Here is a 16,341-nt window from a genome sequence, read left to right as displayed (position 1 = left end):
CAAGACCATTGATCATGAGATCAAAACTTCCAACCTCTGTATGGGGACATGCTATTTTGCATGCAGAAGCACTCATTCGGATCAGACCGAGTGCATACCATAAGTATTCCCCACTACAGTTAGCGTTTGGTCGAGAACCAAACATTTCCCACTTTAGAATCTTTGGTTGTGCGGTATATGTGCCTGTAGCACCACCACAACGTACAAAGATGGGACCACAAAGAAGATTGGGAATATATGTTGGTTTTGATTCCCCATCAATTATAAGATACCTAGAACCACAGACTGGTGACGTCTTTACAGCACGTTTTGCTGATTGTCATTTTGACGAAAATGTATTCCCAGTTCTAGGGGGAGAAAACAAAAATGTTGGAAGTGATATAAAATGGAGTGTACCATCATTGTTATATCTTGATCCTCCTACTAAAGAGTCAGAACTAGAAGTTCGACGAATTATGCATTTACAGAGTATAGCTAACCAGCTACCTGATGCATTTGTAGATACCAAGACGGTAACTAAATCTCATATACCAGCTGCAAATGCTCCTGCTCGTATCAAAATGCCAAATGAACAAGAAAAGGAGGATGACACACGAGAGCCAAAAACACGCCTGAAGCGTGGTAGACCTGTTGGTTCTAAGGATAAGAATCCTAGGAAACAGAAGAAAGCTGAAATATATGATGCACCCAAAATAGCAGAAAATATTTTGGAAGAAATAAATGATAAGGATTCTGATGAATCAGAGCATCATGAATCAGAGCATCATGAATCGAAAGATAATCATGAGATTTCTATTAATTACATCCATAATAAAAGGATATGGAATAGAAATGAACAAAATGACCTTGATGATGCTTTCTCATATATTGTGTCAAGCGAAATAAATGAAGAAATTGATGATCCAGAACCAAAATCTGTCTATGAATGTCAAAAGAGACATGATTGGGAACAATGGAAAAATGCAATACAAGCTGAACTTGATTCGCTTAATAAACGAAAAGTATTTGGATCTATTGTGCTCACACCTGCAGATGTGAGACCAGTTGGGTACAGATGGATTTTCGTTCGAAAACGAAATGAGAAAAATGAGATTAAGAGTATAAAGCTCGTCTTGTGGCTCAAGGATTTTCTCAAAGACCTGGTATCGATTATGAAGAAACGTATTCTCCTGTTATGGATGCGATCACATTTAGATTCCTGATGAGTCTAGCAGCTGATAAAAATCTAGAGATGCGTCTCATGGATGTTGTTACAGCTTATCTATATGGATCATTAGATACTGATATCTACATGAAAGTTCCTGATGGATTTAAAATGCCAGAAGCATTAAGTTCCAAACCTAAAGAGTTATGTGCAATAAAATTGCAAAGATCACTATATGGGTTAAAGCAATCTGGACGTATGTGGTATAATCGTCTCAGTGATCATTTAATAAAAGAAGGATATGTGAATGATCCTATATGCCCATGTGTTTTCATCAAGAAAACAATATCCGGATTTGTAATAATCGCGGTATATGTTGATGATCTTAACATTATCGGAACTCAAAAGGAAATACAAAAGGCATCAGACTATCTCAAAGGAGAATTTGAGATGAAAGATCTAGGACAGACACAGTATTGTCTTGGCCTACAAATAGAACATTCACAAAATGGTATATTTGTGCATCAATCCACATACACTAAAAGAGTGTTGAAACGATTTAACATGGATAAATCAACTCCTCTTAGCACCCCGATGGTCGTTAGGTCACTTAATATTGAAAGTGATCCATTTCGACCACCTGAGGAGAAAGAAGAGATACTTGGTCCGGAAGTACCATATCTAAGTGCAATTGGAGCGCTGATGTACCTTGCAAATTGTACACGGCCTGATATATCATTTGCTGTGAATCTTTTGGCAAGATTCAGCTCATCTCCAACTCGAAGACATTGGAATGGGATTAAACATGTTTTTCGTTACCTCCAAGGGACCATTGATTTAGGCTTATTTTATCCTAAAAGTTCAAAAGGTCAAATGATTGGTTTTGCAGATGCGGGATATCTTTCAGATCCACACAAAGCCCGATCGCAAACAGGATACGTTTTTACGATCGGAGGCACTGCTATATCTTGGCGTTCCCAGAAACAAACGCTCGTAGCTACATCTTCAAATCATGCTGAGATCATTGCACTCCATGAAGCAAGTAGAGAATGTGTATGGCTGAGATCAATGAGCCGACACATCTGTTCAAGCAGCGGGATTGGCGAAAATACGAAGCCAACTATTCTATATGAAGATAATGCAGCATGTGTTGCTCAAACAAAGGATGGATATATTAAAAGCGATAGAACGAAGCATATTCATCCAAAGTTCTTCTCATACACTCAAGAGCTCGTAAAGAAGAAAGAGATTGAAGTTAGATATGTCCAATCATGCGACAATGCAGCTGACCTCTTCACAAAATCACTTCCGACTTCGGTATTCAGAAAACATGTTCGTAACATTGGAATGCGTCATCAAAAGGATCTATGACTGCTCATTCGAGGGGGAGCTTACGCAGTTGTACTCTTTTTACCTTACTATGGTTTTTCCCATTGGGTTTTCCTAGAAAGGTTTTTAACGAGGCAACATAGACGTTAAGCAGGAAATGATAGTGACACTGGTCTCCAAGGGGGAGTGTTATGAACGTAATCAAAAGTCAAAAATGACAGCACCGAAGAACAAATAAATATAATAAGTGTGGAGCCCACTGTCACTATGCACGCACAGTAACTTCAACTTTTTCACTTCTATATAAATCGATCATTTCGATCGATTATATGATCATCTAAAAAAAAACACAATCTCTTCTCCCTTATAATAAAATCTCTCTCTATTCCAGTGTTATCTTCTTTGTACGGGTATAAAATTTTGTTTTGTTTAAATTCCCGCGATACAATAAAATTTCATTTCTTTTTATAACATAGACATATTTAAGAGAAAATTTAGGAGATATTAGATCTTTTTACCGGAACAGTTTATGCACTTTGAATCGTAAATAGTTAGGAAAATCACTTTTATTTGAGATTTTACTAAAAACTATAACATTTCTTAATTTTTTGAAAACTACACTTTTATATATGTAAATTGATTTAACTATTGAATCTGAATATTTAAAATTATTATAATATATTTTCATATAAAATTTAATACTTAAATTTAAAATAATACTATTAATATATGCACAATACTATTAATATATGCACAATATCTTACTTATAGATATCTTAAAAGGTGAAGCCTTTCTATTTCATCAGATCTTTTCTTTCTTCTATGTTTTCTGATATCTATGGCTTCCTCTAATTTTCTTTTCTTATGATTGTTGTCAATTAATTAAATAAAATGTTAGTTTTAGACTTCATTAACTCCTAAGCTTTAAATTAAAAAATAAATAAATAATCAGAGTATTAATTGAATCTGTTTATGTTTTGTTTAAATTATTCAATAATTTTATAAAAGTATTGTTTTCATCCTATATAATTGGTCACGCAAATATGTTCTTACAGTAAAATTTATTTACTAAACTTTCATTTTCATAGCATATTTTCTACTGTATATGTATTTTGGTGTAAAGATCTTTCTTATTTCATTTTTGCCTCTCAGTATTATAAGTTGATCTTCGTATTATTTTTATATGTTAGATAAATTATTATGTTTAGTTTTAAACATTTGTCGAAATATCTATTTTTTAAAAGGTTGTGTAGTTAATTAATACTTTTTTCTCAACTCAAAAAAGTGAAGAACTATTATCTTGCGATCATAATCATATAAATGTTGATTTTATTATTTTAGCATTAGGAATTTAGGACTAACAACTTCGAGAACACGTGTAAGCCTTTAAAAACTGTTTGCCTATGAAAAAATCGAAGTATGGAACATTGTAAAAGTCGTAGTAGTGGGAAGCAGGAGGGATTAACACTAAGCCAAGCTTCTCAAGTATCATCATCCCGGTAAAGATAGTATGAATTCCTACATTAGTAATTTAGTACAACATTATCTAGGCAATCATTCAGCTGAAAGGAATATTACATTTTTTTACACATTAACTCACCTAAACCTGGAACCTGGAACCTGCAAAAGACCTAGAGGGTTGAAACCTCATGAGACATACCTGGGTGAAAAAACATCCAAACGAAAATGGTCTGTTGTGTTATCAGCATCAGTACATGAATTCTCAACAACAAAAGGAAACATAAAAAACAAACATAGCTTATGAATCTTAAAATTTTAAAACTCAAAGCGGTAAGAAGCAGCATGTAGAATTTTTTTTAGTTAAGTCTACACTCTAGAGAAAGACATTTAACCTTGTTACGATATGCAATCTCCAAATGTTCGGTAAATGATTATGGCCTCTAAGCACACACCTATTATCTCCATTCCAGTACACCGGGAAACAATGCCTCCTCACCAAGTTCACTAATACTATTCTGGTTCCTTTGTCAAAATATAAATTGGATATAAGGACTTTAAAGGTTAAACATGTTAACATTTACATGAAAATTTTAAAACACTGCAAAGAACGATGGTACCTCATATAGCCCACTATAAACATGTACACCAACTCTCTCCTCTTCAACTTCATATAGAGTAGAAGACATAAAAGCTTCTGAAGGAGTTTCAATTGACTGTCGAAGCTAACCTGGTGGGCCGATGAGAACGCCGAAGCTGTCCTGTCGAATCCGCTGAACCAGCTCCTGTTGTTTTAAATTACATTAATCAGACCTGTGTTTAAAATGGCGCATGGCGCACCAAGGCGAGACGTGCCGAGCCTTGCGCCTCGCGCCATGGCGCAATATGGCGCTCGCCTTGAAGAACATTTACGTTACGTTATTTTATTTACGTCTTGTTTTGTAGAAGAAACGTAGAAAACACTTATGCAATGATTGATACACTAAATTTAAATAAGATGCAACTTTATTATTTGAAGATAAGTTAAACCAAAACAAAATTATTGAAAAAGAAAACCCAAAAACAAAGTCTCAAATGTAGAAACCAAAAGATAATATCATAATAAATAACTCAAAACCAATACCTAAAATTCATCTTCAGAAACACCATTATTGTCATCTTCATCATCGTACTCAACATCTTCATACCCAAGGTCATCTTCATCTAAATCTTCTTCCAACTCATCATCTTCATCAACCAATCTCATACCAGGCGCAGATGATTGCTTCTGGTTTGAGCTAGCAATACCTTTTCCTTTATCTGTTTTAGATGAACTTGCACCTTTTGCTCCAACTCCTCTAGTAGAATAGCTAGGTTCTTCAACACCCATAGCTTGGCTCACAACATTCCATGACAAATCATCATCTCCCCACACCAAATCATCATTATCAGATGAATCTCCATCCATTCTTCCAATCAACCACTCATTGCTGTCATCTATTTCATCCAAAAGAATAGGATCTCTGGTGGCGCACACACTTCTCAAGCTTCTGCGTTTTAGAGCTCTGTTGTATTTCACAAAAACCATGTTGTTCAGCCGATGTTGTGCTAGGCGATTTCTCTTCTTTGTATGAAGCTGTTACAAATCAAGTTTAACACTTATAAGTTAAAAAAAAATCACTTACAAATATACAATAAAAATGATTAAAAGTCTTACAAGTTGGAAAACACTCCAATTTCTTTCACAACCAGTAGCACTACAAGTCAGACTAAGGATCTTAACAGCAAAGCTTCTCAAATTTGGAGCAGAAGATCCATAACAAGACCACCATTCAGCTATTAAAATAAAAAAATTGTTAGTATTTATTTAGATCAATTATCTTAAAGTAATTCAAATTTGTGTTACCTGGTGCTTTGATATCTCTTTGCCTGATGGCCATGTCGTGGCCGAAGATACCAGAAGCGTCCTTGAAAGAATCCAACTCTGTCATTATCTTGTCTTGAGTCTCTGTACTTGGAACCAACCTATTAATGAAACACAAACAAAACTATCATCTGAAAATGTGTACCAACCTATTAATACAAAACAAAAACACAATTTAAAAAACCAACCTAGTAATGCAATTGTACAAGCCCCCTTCCACTTCGGCGCAACGTACATCATCGTGATATTTGTAATGGATTGAAGGGTTTAGGAAATACCCAGCAGCATGCAAAGGATGGTGAAGCTGACACTCCCATCTTTTGTCAATGATCTCAAAGGCTTCTTCGTACTTCTCTTTATTCCACTTGAAATCCCTTTCGATTGTCTCTTTTGCCCTGTCCATGGCTGCATAAATGTATCCCATAGCTGGTTTTTTCTCTCCATCAACCATCCTAAGTACTTTGACAAGAGGAGTCATAATCTTCAGAGCACGCCGAATATTCTTCCAAAAACTCGCTTGCATAAGATACTGTCTAACTTTTCTTGCTCCAGCTTCTTTGGGCCATTTAGACTCACTCCATTCAGCAGAATTGACCATATCCCTTAAAGGCTTCTGCTGTTTGAGAAACTGAGTCATGGTTATGCAAGAAGTAGCAAACCTTGTTATAGCCGGCCTGTGCAGATTTCTTTGCTTTGTGAATTTCCTCATCATGTTCACAAGAGGGACATGGCTGTAGATATATCCATTCATGAACATGCATTTTTTCATTGCATTCTTCAATGCTGGAATTTCTCCAATGTCTTCCAACATTAGATCAATGCAATGTGCAGCACATGGAGTCCAGTAGAGATGAGGTCTTTTTGCTTCAAGCAATTTTCCTGAATTTAAGTATTTTATATTAGTGTTACAAAAAAATATATCAAATGCTAAAACAAAGATGGGAAATAAATATTGGTTCAGATTATACATACCAGCTTTTATGTAGTTCTTTGCATTGTCTGTAATGACTTGAACTACATTAGCTTCTCCTATTTCCTCAACCATATCATCTAGCAACTTATACAACAACGTTGCATCTTTCACCTAAAAAAAATAAAGTGTTAAAACAAAGAAATATAAACTTTGAAAATAAATACTGGTTCAGATCATACGTACCACTTCGGAAACATCTTTTGACTTGATGAAAACAGAACCTTTAGGGGAATTAACTAGGAAGTTGACAATGTCTTTCTTAGCCACTGAATCTCTCCAACCATCAGACATAAGTGAACATCCTTTACTAGCCCACTCCTTCTTGTTATCCTCAATTTGGACAAGAGTGTTCTGCACTTCTTTATTAAGCAATGGAACCCTTAATTCATACATACTTGGTGGTTTCAATCCTGGTCCATATAGCCCAATTGATTGAATCATCTTGTCAAAACTAGGATAGTTGACTGCATTGAACGCAAGACCAGCATCCAAAAACCACCTAGTTATATCTCCACATACATTTTCCCTTGCCTCTTTATCACAAGCAGCTCCAAGAGTACTCTTTCTATCTTTCCTTCCTTGCAAAACATCAGGAGGAGGAACAATCACATACCTGTCCAGTGGACCTCTAACTCTCCTCTTCTTAGCATGGACAGACCGTCGCGGCTGACTTTCTTTCCCGCATTCTTCATCATACTCGTCAAGACCTTCTTCTTCTTCTTGAAGAGCCAAGTTACGAGCAGCTATCTCATCATCCTTCATCTGCTTGTGTTTGATTAACGCCTCTCTCACATGTGGTGGACATAAAGTACAAGCTTTGGCATTCCTATGATCCCCTCTCAAGTGTTGCTTGAGACGTGAAATTCCAGCGTTGAAGTTCTTCTTACAGAAGATACACTTCCAAGAGTTGGAATTGTTATTCAACATGATCCCATATTTTCTTCCTGGATCAACTTCACGACGTGTAGCACTACCCCCAGCCTCATCAGACATTAAAACTGTGATCAAAGTAAAAATAACCATACTGATCATAAGTTATTATCCATAACTAGACTGTGATCATTGACCAAAAATGAGACAGAATGAAGACAAAAAAGAAAACAAAAAAAATGCAGAGAATAAAAGACTAACCGTGTGTGTTAAACTCCGACCAAAGCAACCGCAGTACGTTCTAATCTGTGACAAAGGAACACTAGAATCAATAAGAAGAATAAGCATAAACGAGATTCAAAAGAGTAGAGACTAGAGAGTTCTAACCTTAAGCAAAAAACCTTGAGATCTATGTTTATGTTTTACGTAACTTTTATTTTATAAACCTAGGGTTCTCATTGTTTTTTAGACGTTTAGGTTATCCCGACGGTCAAGTTTTTTTTTTAAGTCTTAGAGTTTAATTATTAATTAAGGCTTACATGGTTTAGATACGGTTTACGTAAATCTCGCCATGTCGCACGCCTTCGACTTGCTCGCCTTCTCGACAAGGCACCCATGGCGCGCGCCTTACGGAACCCACCCTCGCCTAGGTGGTACGTGGCGACAGAGCCATCGCTTGACTGCGCCTCGCGCCATGGCGGCAATGGCGAGCGCCATTTTAAACACAGAATCAGACAGTTATATATCTCAAAATCGGCCATGCATGATATTATCACCCGACCGCAGTGCCTTGTTCTGTGTATAGAGACAAAATATCAAGTTATTTCCTCTGAAAATATCATTTTGTTAATGCAAAAAAAGTTAATTGGTTTTACTTTTACCTGAGCTAGGCTTTCATGGACAGCAACCTTAAGGTTTCATCTCCTGCTCCGGTTACAATCGTTTGTCCATCAGGTGAGACGGCAAGGTAAACTCGGTATGTGTGACATGTTAGAGTTGCAATCTGAACCATAAAAAAGAGAGAGACAGGTTCAGCTAGCCACATATACTTAATGATGCAGAGTAATATACACATGCAAATATCAGAGAAATTTATTACTTTGGAGATGGTCAGGTATTTCCAGTATATGATAAGAGAAACTTACTTGCAAGAGTCAGGTCCATCGTGTATTCTCAAACAATGGAGGAAGACTTCTGAATTTGGTATAAAAAAAACTGAAAGAGCAAAGTGAGAAGCACATCAGAAAATTTCAATCTAAACCACTTTTGACAGGTTCTACCAACAATAACAATCCAAAAGTAAAGATCCACAACAGATCGATAAGCTAAATTATCTCGGATGCAAAAATTCAACCCCTCACGACACTAACCAGCAAAATGTTTTCCCACATCAGACAAGATATGGAATCGAAGTAGGGTTCAAAGAGTACATGCCTTAAGCTGACAACAGATCATCACAGCTATTGTAATCTTTCCTCACAAACGCCGCCTCGAGTCTCTCCAACTTCTGCAAAACTTATGTAAAAGAAAGAAGCAGGAGAAAGTAGAAGCATGTGAAAGTTGATTCACCAAGCCAGTGGAGACGACATCGTTGAAGAACTGATCGATTGGAGCCGCTTTGGTTTCCATTGCTTGATGTGCCTTGATGTGCTTACTTCGTTTTGGTGAATTTTGCGAAGGAAGTAGAAGCGAAAGATTGGGTTTATTTAAGGTGAAAAGCGGGGGTAAGCAAGACGGTTTTATGGCTCTTGAATTTTTTTTTTTTTTTGTAAACCGGCTTTCTTTCTGATTAAACTAAAAACAAAAAAAAAACATACAGGCCTAGAAGACAGTGTTTTGTGGGCAAGGCCCAAATTACACATAAGATAATAAAACCCTAGAGAAAGAATCTCATTAGAACTGGTCCGACAGTAAGGAAAGATCAAAGTTTAAGCCCAAGTGTAATATGCCCAAAGGATAATCGGTAGGTGGTAGTTGGTTGGTGGAGAAGTCATTAGGCGAGAGTAAATGGAGGAAGAGAGACTGTGGGAGATTTTCATCTCATCCCGTGGAGAACCATCGCTGCATCATCGTGGTCGAGAGAGAGGGGTTGATTTCTCTGAAGCTCTGAACTTTATTCCTGATTTGGCGATCAATCGCAGGGTACATCACAGTTGTCGTTGTAAAAGGTCTGGCATGCAATCTCCCATTTCTTTCAGTCCAGAGCCAGTAGATGGTGGCTTGCCAGGCTAGAAGAGAGAGCAAGCGCTTTGCTTTATCACCCACCAAAGCCGTCAACTGATCCACCGTCTGACCCCAAGATCCGAGAGGCCGAAGACAACACCTAGACGCGATCAAGCTCCATAGATCATAACTGAATGGACAATCGAAGAACAGATGATCCCTAGATTCCAATTGCGAGTTGCAAAGCACACACATCGGATCCACATGAAGGCCCCAACCTATCATCCTATCTTTAGTAGGACAACGATTCAGGTAGACTTGCCACGCCTGGAAGGAGTGTCGCGGTATAGAGCGCGTGAACCATATCAGCTTTGCCCAACCTTTATCTTCAATCTCACCTCTCAAGTAAGTATATACTGCTCCAGTTTTGTATCTTGTTTCACTGTTCCCCTGAAGATTCCACACATAGAAATCAACATTTGTAGAAAGCTGGATTGTGGTTAAGAAGGCATAGAGTTCTAACGCTGCTTCTGTTCTCGCAGGCGGAAGGAACCAGTTCCCATTTCTACAAAGCGAAGCCACAGTTGCTTTGTGCGGAATCCCTAGTCTTGAGTTTGAGGAGGTTTCAAGAGCGGAAATACAACCTGCAGGAGCCCAATTGTGGTGCCAGAAAAGAGCAGAGCGACCATCCTCCACTTTCATCTTTATCAGAGGGTAGACGATCGGCCTCATCTTTATCAATTTGTTTACCAGCCACGAGTGTTTTTGACTTGTCTTGACAGTCCAGTAGTTATGTATTGTTCCTTTAAGGATAACCTCCTTAAACCATATCACCCAGACTGATTCCTCCCTGAAGAAAAGCATCCAGATGAGTCGCAAACAGCAAGCCCTGTTCCAGGTTAGTAGGTCTTTAATTCCCAACCCCCCCTGCGCTTTAGTTAATGTAATAGTGTCCCATGCCACCCTTGAAGCGTGATGACCATCCAAGTTTCCTTTCCAGAGGAACGGATTACACATGGAGTTTATCTTTTTAATGCGGGCCTTAGGGAGGATGAAGGCAGAACACCAGAAAGTAGTGATACCCGCGATGACTGTCTTGATCAGGAGTAAACGGCCCGAGAAGGAGAGAGTTTTTACTGACCATGAGGATAGTCTTCCTTTGACTTGTTGGATCAGAGGCTGACAGTTTGGCAATGATAATTTTCTTGAGTTGAGGGGAACTCCTAGATACCTGAATGGGAGATCACCTAGCGTCATACCAGTAGAAGCTTTGATTGCATCATTCTCCTGATCAGATAAACCCGAAGAGTAGAAACTAGTTTTCTGGAAGCTAACCGCAAGACCTGATCGGAGCTCAAATTCTCGCAAAACCTGAAGAACACATTGCACTGATTCGATGGAACCATCAATGAAGATGAGCAAGTCGTCTGCAAACGACAGGTGAGTGAGCTTCATGGCATTACACTTTGGATGGTACTTGATTCTATTTGCTTCAGCCGCTTTGTTTAGCATTAGAGACAAGTAGTTCATAGCCATAACAAACAAGTAAGGTGATAGTGGGTCGTCTTGCCTTAGTCCTCTCTTCCCTTTGAAATAATCATTCACCGTGCCATTGTAACCAACCATAAAACTTGTTTTACAGATACAAGTCTTCACCCAGGACCGGTACAAGCTTGGAAGTTGCAGACTCTCTAAACAGGTAAACAGGAACTCCCATGACAGAGTGTCAAAAGCTTTTGCAATGTCTACTTTTATAGTTATGCGTTTGCTACAAGTCTTCTTATGATAACCATTTATCAGCTCACTTGCCAGTGTTGTGTTCTCCACCAATAATCTATCTTTTACAAACGCAGTCTGGCAGGGGAGGATGAAAGCTGCAAGATTGGTTTTAATTTTGCCACCAGGAGGCGAGAAAGCACCTTGTAGACAGTGTTCAGGCAGGAGATATGACGATACTCTGTGATTGTGGAGGGGCCGAATCCGGATCCGGATAGTAAAATGTTGGATCCACAAAGCCGGATCCGGATCTGGATATCTTGATTTTTTAGTGCGGATATCCGGATCCGTAAGTTTTATTAATAACTATTTCAAAAATAGTAATATTTATATATAAAAGCTAACTTTATTTAATATATTTTCATTTTTATAATAGTATATGTAAATTTTATGTAAATTTTGTAATATTATACATAGAAATAATTAAAACATTATATAATTTTTATTTTTAAATTATTTTTAATATTTTATATATATTTATATTATTTTTTTATTTATTTTCAGGATCCAAATCCGGATCCGGATATCCGCCGGATATTACAATTTTTATAAGGATATCCGACACCCGGATATCCGAGAACCCCGGATCCGGATAATGATGGTAAAATTATGGATCCGCCAGATAAGGATCCGGATCCGAATATCTTAAAATTGCTCGGATACCCGATCCGTCTCAGGCCTGATACTACTGTTATATTATAGAAGTAAATAATAAGAAAAATTCAAATAAACAAAGTGAGTTTGGAGCTTGTATAAACAATGTGAGGTTGGAGATGGTACTTTATTTTTGTTAGTATATCATTTTTAAGTTAAAAATGAGAATATAAATAGTATTCTCTCGCATATCATACTTTGGGGTGGATTGAAAAGATCTAATAACAGTCAGGGGCGGACGTACATCCAAGAGAACATGCTCCCGTCTGATTTTAATTTCTCCTTCAGTTCCTTCAGTATTCTGTATAGTGTCTATGAGATTCTCCCAACTGATAATAGATATAATGCATGTGCCCACATCTAAATACTCTCCTGCATCCGCCACTGATAACAGTGATGGAAGACCCTTAGGGATAGCCGAACTTTTTGACGGAGTTAAAAGAGTTAAGAGTACTCAAGAACATATTTCAAAATAAGCTACATCCCACATGGAAAAAATTAACCTTCAGACCACCGAGCTAGGACCGCTCGATCACTTCGTAGAAACCTTTGTTATGTTGATTATTCTATTATGGATTATCTCAAGTCTGAGTAATAGAACAATCTATTGTCGTCAAAAATAATATTTCTTCAAATTTAAGAAAATGGTATTTACAACTTCATTTCATTTTTAATTGTTTCAAATTTATCCTTAAATTTTATATAACTTTATTTTAACTCTAAAATAATATTTGCATTTTATACTTAGTAAAATTATTAATTTTTTTGTTAGTACAATTATAAATTCATATAAATTATTGTACGTTCTATTAAAAACCAAACTTATGTATATAATAAAAATTTAGCTAAAATGAAATTATGGTTGGATAAATGTTTTACAGTTTAAAATTAAAAAGGATTATCTATGTTTTTAAAATATAATTCTTTTTTAACATTTTCCCATTTTACCATGACATACTACTTGTGCCATCATGTTTAATATTTTTTTTATGTCCCTCTTTCAGTCTTTTGTTATTTGTTTCAACAAAATTATGTTCTACCTATTATATTACTACTCGACGATTTGGTTCCTCTATTCTCTCTTGTTATTAACGAAAATAATCAAATATGTATCAATTTGTTTAGACATGTTCAATCTAGAGATATGCAAGTTGAGATAGAAAATATTAATTTGTGACACATCCACTTCATTGTATAAAGTAAACATTACAACCCACAGCCAAGGATGAAACCTAGAAAGCATCTAACATAACATGAAACAAGGAAGGAACAAGATCACTAAGAACCCATGGAGCTAATAAAAAATCAGCGAAAATGCAAATCAAGTCGATAAGGGAAGCTAGTTTGAATGAGAAGGCGTTTGAAGGTCCAAATTATTTGGCGTGGTATAAGAGCTCCAAGATAGTTCCGGAAAAAATCCACAAGAAACCATCACTTAACAACAAAATTCAACTAAAAGAAGCCACAAGAAAATGGATTTCTACCCGAGCAGCCAACGAAGAACACGCCTGACAATTAAACTACTTAAATACCAAGCGTGATTGAGCTAAAACTCCTCAGTCCCATACTAAGAAAACCAGAAAATCTGTCGGTAAAAAAACAAAGAACAGCACAAATTCACAACACTGAAGCTTTACAATGAAAAATTCATCAAGAAACCCAAAGGCTGAGCAACAAGACCTTACTGAAGACAATTTCGATAAAATATTTGATGCCACCGTGAACAGATGACAGAACCTTATATCACAGGCGGGAGACCCAAACCGAAGACACTAAGTAGCCACCACCCATCCCTGCCTCAAGACCAACCAACTTCATAAATTACAAAAATCTTATTCACAACCCAAAGAAAAAACACAAGCCATAGTTTAAAAGACCTTTATCAAAGATGACCATGGGATATAGAAAAGAAACTGAATTGGCAGAACCACCAAAGACCCACCTGAAAGCATCACCGAATCTAATGGAAGAAGTAGAAACAAAATTTAAATCTGAAAAAGGAACCTTATCAAGGCGAGATAGTGATGAGGAAACCCGAGAAATCCCAAACCGTCATAACTTCATATTTATAAAGTAACCCAACAGAGCAGACCTAGGGACACAGACTAAAACAATAACAAAAACTAGACATCCTAAGAGCATCCAAAAAGGGGAGGCGTTCGAACCCATGCTTGAGCACCTAACTTCGACGATGCTGAACCCCACCATACAAAATCACCCTGTACAAAAGCCGATGAGCACAGAAACCATCGATTTGCCATCCGAGCACGGACGAAGAAGATCCGATACCATAATCATAGATTCCTTTACTCAAACCCCGATCCGTAACCACACTCTAGGAAAATATTGTGTTGCCAAAATTGAAACCTTGAGACCTAAACAGAGAAGAAACCGGACCGATCCCAGCGACGGTTAGAAGCACTGACCACCGGAGAAGTAGACGATGATGGAACAGGGCTTTCTCTTGCTAGGGTTCGGTCAGTTCAACGACATCACAGTTTAAGTTGAAATAAAAACACATGGAAGATTGATTTCAATTTGACATTAACAATAAGCTTAGTTTTGTTTTTATACATAACAAAAAATTGAAAAAATTTCTTGTTCATATAGATCATTTTTCTTGCATAAGATGTTGGCTAATCATCTCCCCCATACTCTTGATGGAGTTAAGGGAAGTGGAAACTAATCTCTTGAATCAATGTAGAGGCTTTCAATGTTATAGGAACATAAAATTCGAATCAATTTGATCTGAAAACCTTTAGACAACCTTGTAACTTAATGGGGGAAAAAGCATGGGAAGAAAGGAGAGCTACCTTTTTCAATTTTTTGTCTTCTCCTATGTCTTGACCATACTGTAATTGCAAACATGGTCAATTTGACTAATGAGTGACACAGATCTCGACAAAGATCGCTATACAATGTGCTTAAGGCGTACTCAGTTCATTATGGAAATATTGAATATATTCATGTCCATCTTTAGAGAAATATGACTTGTTTCTAGTTCTTTTTATAACACGGTACTAAAATTTACACTACAAAAAAACATATTTTTTACAAAGGCAGTATTCGTTGTAAATTCGTCGTAAACGGGGTGTTACGACGAATTAACTTCGAAAGATGTTTCGTTGTTAAACGACCGTCGTAACGGAGGTTTCGTCGTAAACGAATCGTTACGTTTACGACGAAATATATTCCTCGTAAAGCGCAAAAAAGTATTCGTCGTAAACGACACGTAAGACTTCGTGGTAAAGCCCACGTAATGATTTCGATGTAAAACACACGTAAACATTTTCGTTGTAAAGAACACGTAAACATTCGATGTAAACTCCATGTAATGTTTACGAGGAGTTTACATCGATTCTTATTATATTACTATTAGTATATAATAAATTTGAATTTATATTTAATATTCAAAATTTAAAATATTTTAAATTTTAAAACGAAATATGAAAATAAAAAACATATTTTAAAAAAGCATTTAAAAGTCATACAATATTTAAATTCATAATACAAACAGAAATATAAAAAAAACTACATATTGTCGAAGTAGTCGGTGGGGTTGCTCTGCTGTTGACGATTTGGATCGGACTCTTCGGGATTTCGTGATGGCAACCCAAGAGCGGGTCGTCTCTCACTCAACATTCTCTGCATAGTCGGGTTCCCCACCGCCATCACGTCTAGCAGATCCTCAAGCGAGTCTAAACGAACCTGCTGGCTATCCATTCGAGCTTTCATCTGAGAAGTCTCTTCATCCCGTCTCAAAGTATATGACGAAGTTTCCCTTTCAACTTCGTTAACAGAGCCTATGCCGACTATTCGTCTCTTCTTTTTAGGAGCCACCTATAAAATTAAAACATATATTAATATAGTTAGTTATGTTAAAGTATTAAAAATAACGTAAACAAAATTTTTAAGTTGTACCTCTTCGAAGATTCTGTCGGCCACTTCGGTGATCAATGTGACGGGTAATCCATCGGGAGACTGCTGGGTTAGTTGCGTCTCCCGTTCTTCAATCCGAGCAGCCACTACATGGAAGAGTTTCTCAGATGCAGGATCCACAAAAACTCTGTC

General features: G+C 37.0%; 1 long non-coding RNA gene and 1 pseudogene across 8 annotated transcripts; both read right to left on the bottom strand.

The window, feature by feature from the left end:
- Positions 1 to 3,756: 3,756 nt before the first annotated feature.
- On the bottom strand, positions 3,757 to 9,423 carry LOC106425039. 8 transcript variants are annotated; one of them, XR_002661616.2, is made up of 7 exons: positions 9,108 to 9,423; positions 8,823 to 8,892; positions 8,559 to 8,680; positions 8,454 to 8,472; positions 4,327 to 4,716; positions 4,074 to 4,164; positions 3,757 to 3,991 (listed from the first exon to the last, which is right to left on the bottom strand). It is a non-coding gene; the product is annotated as an uncharacterized LOC106425039 (long non-coding RNA). The 8 variants fall into 8 exon arrangements; XR_007321022.1 differs by having other exon boundaries at positions 4,335 to 4,716; XR_002661615.2 differs by having other exon boundaries at positions 4,074 to 4,133; positions 9,108 to 9,422.
- Positions 4,919 to 8,444, bottom strand: LOC125584007 (annotated as a pseudogene).
- Positions 9,424 to 16,341: the final 6,918 nt, after the last annotated feature.

This window comes from Brassica napus, chromosome C3 (genome assembly GCF_020379485.1).
Source record: "Brassica napus cultivar Da-Ae chromosome C3, Da-Ae, whole genome shotgun sequence".
NCBI classification, from domain to species: domain Eukaryota; kingdom Viridiplantae; phylum Streptophyta; class Magnoliopsida; order Brassicales; family Brassicaceae; genus Brassica; species Brassica napus.
Note: the sequence above shows the minus strand (reverse complement) of the source record. Positions and strands in the feature narration are given on the sequence as shown.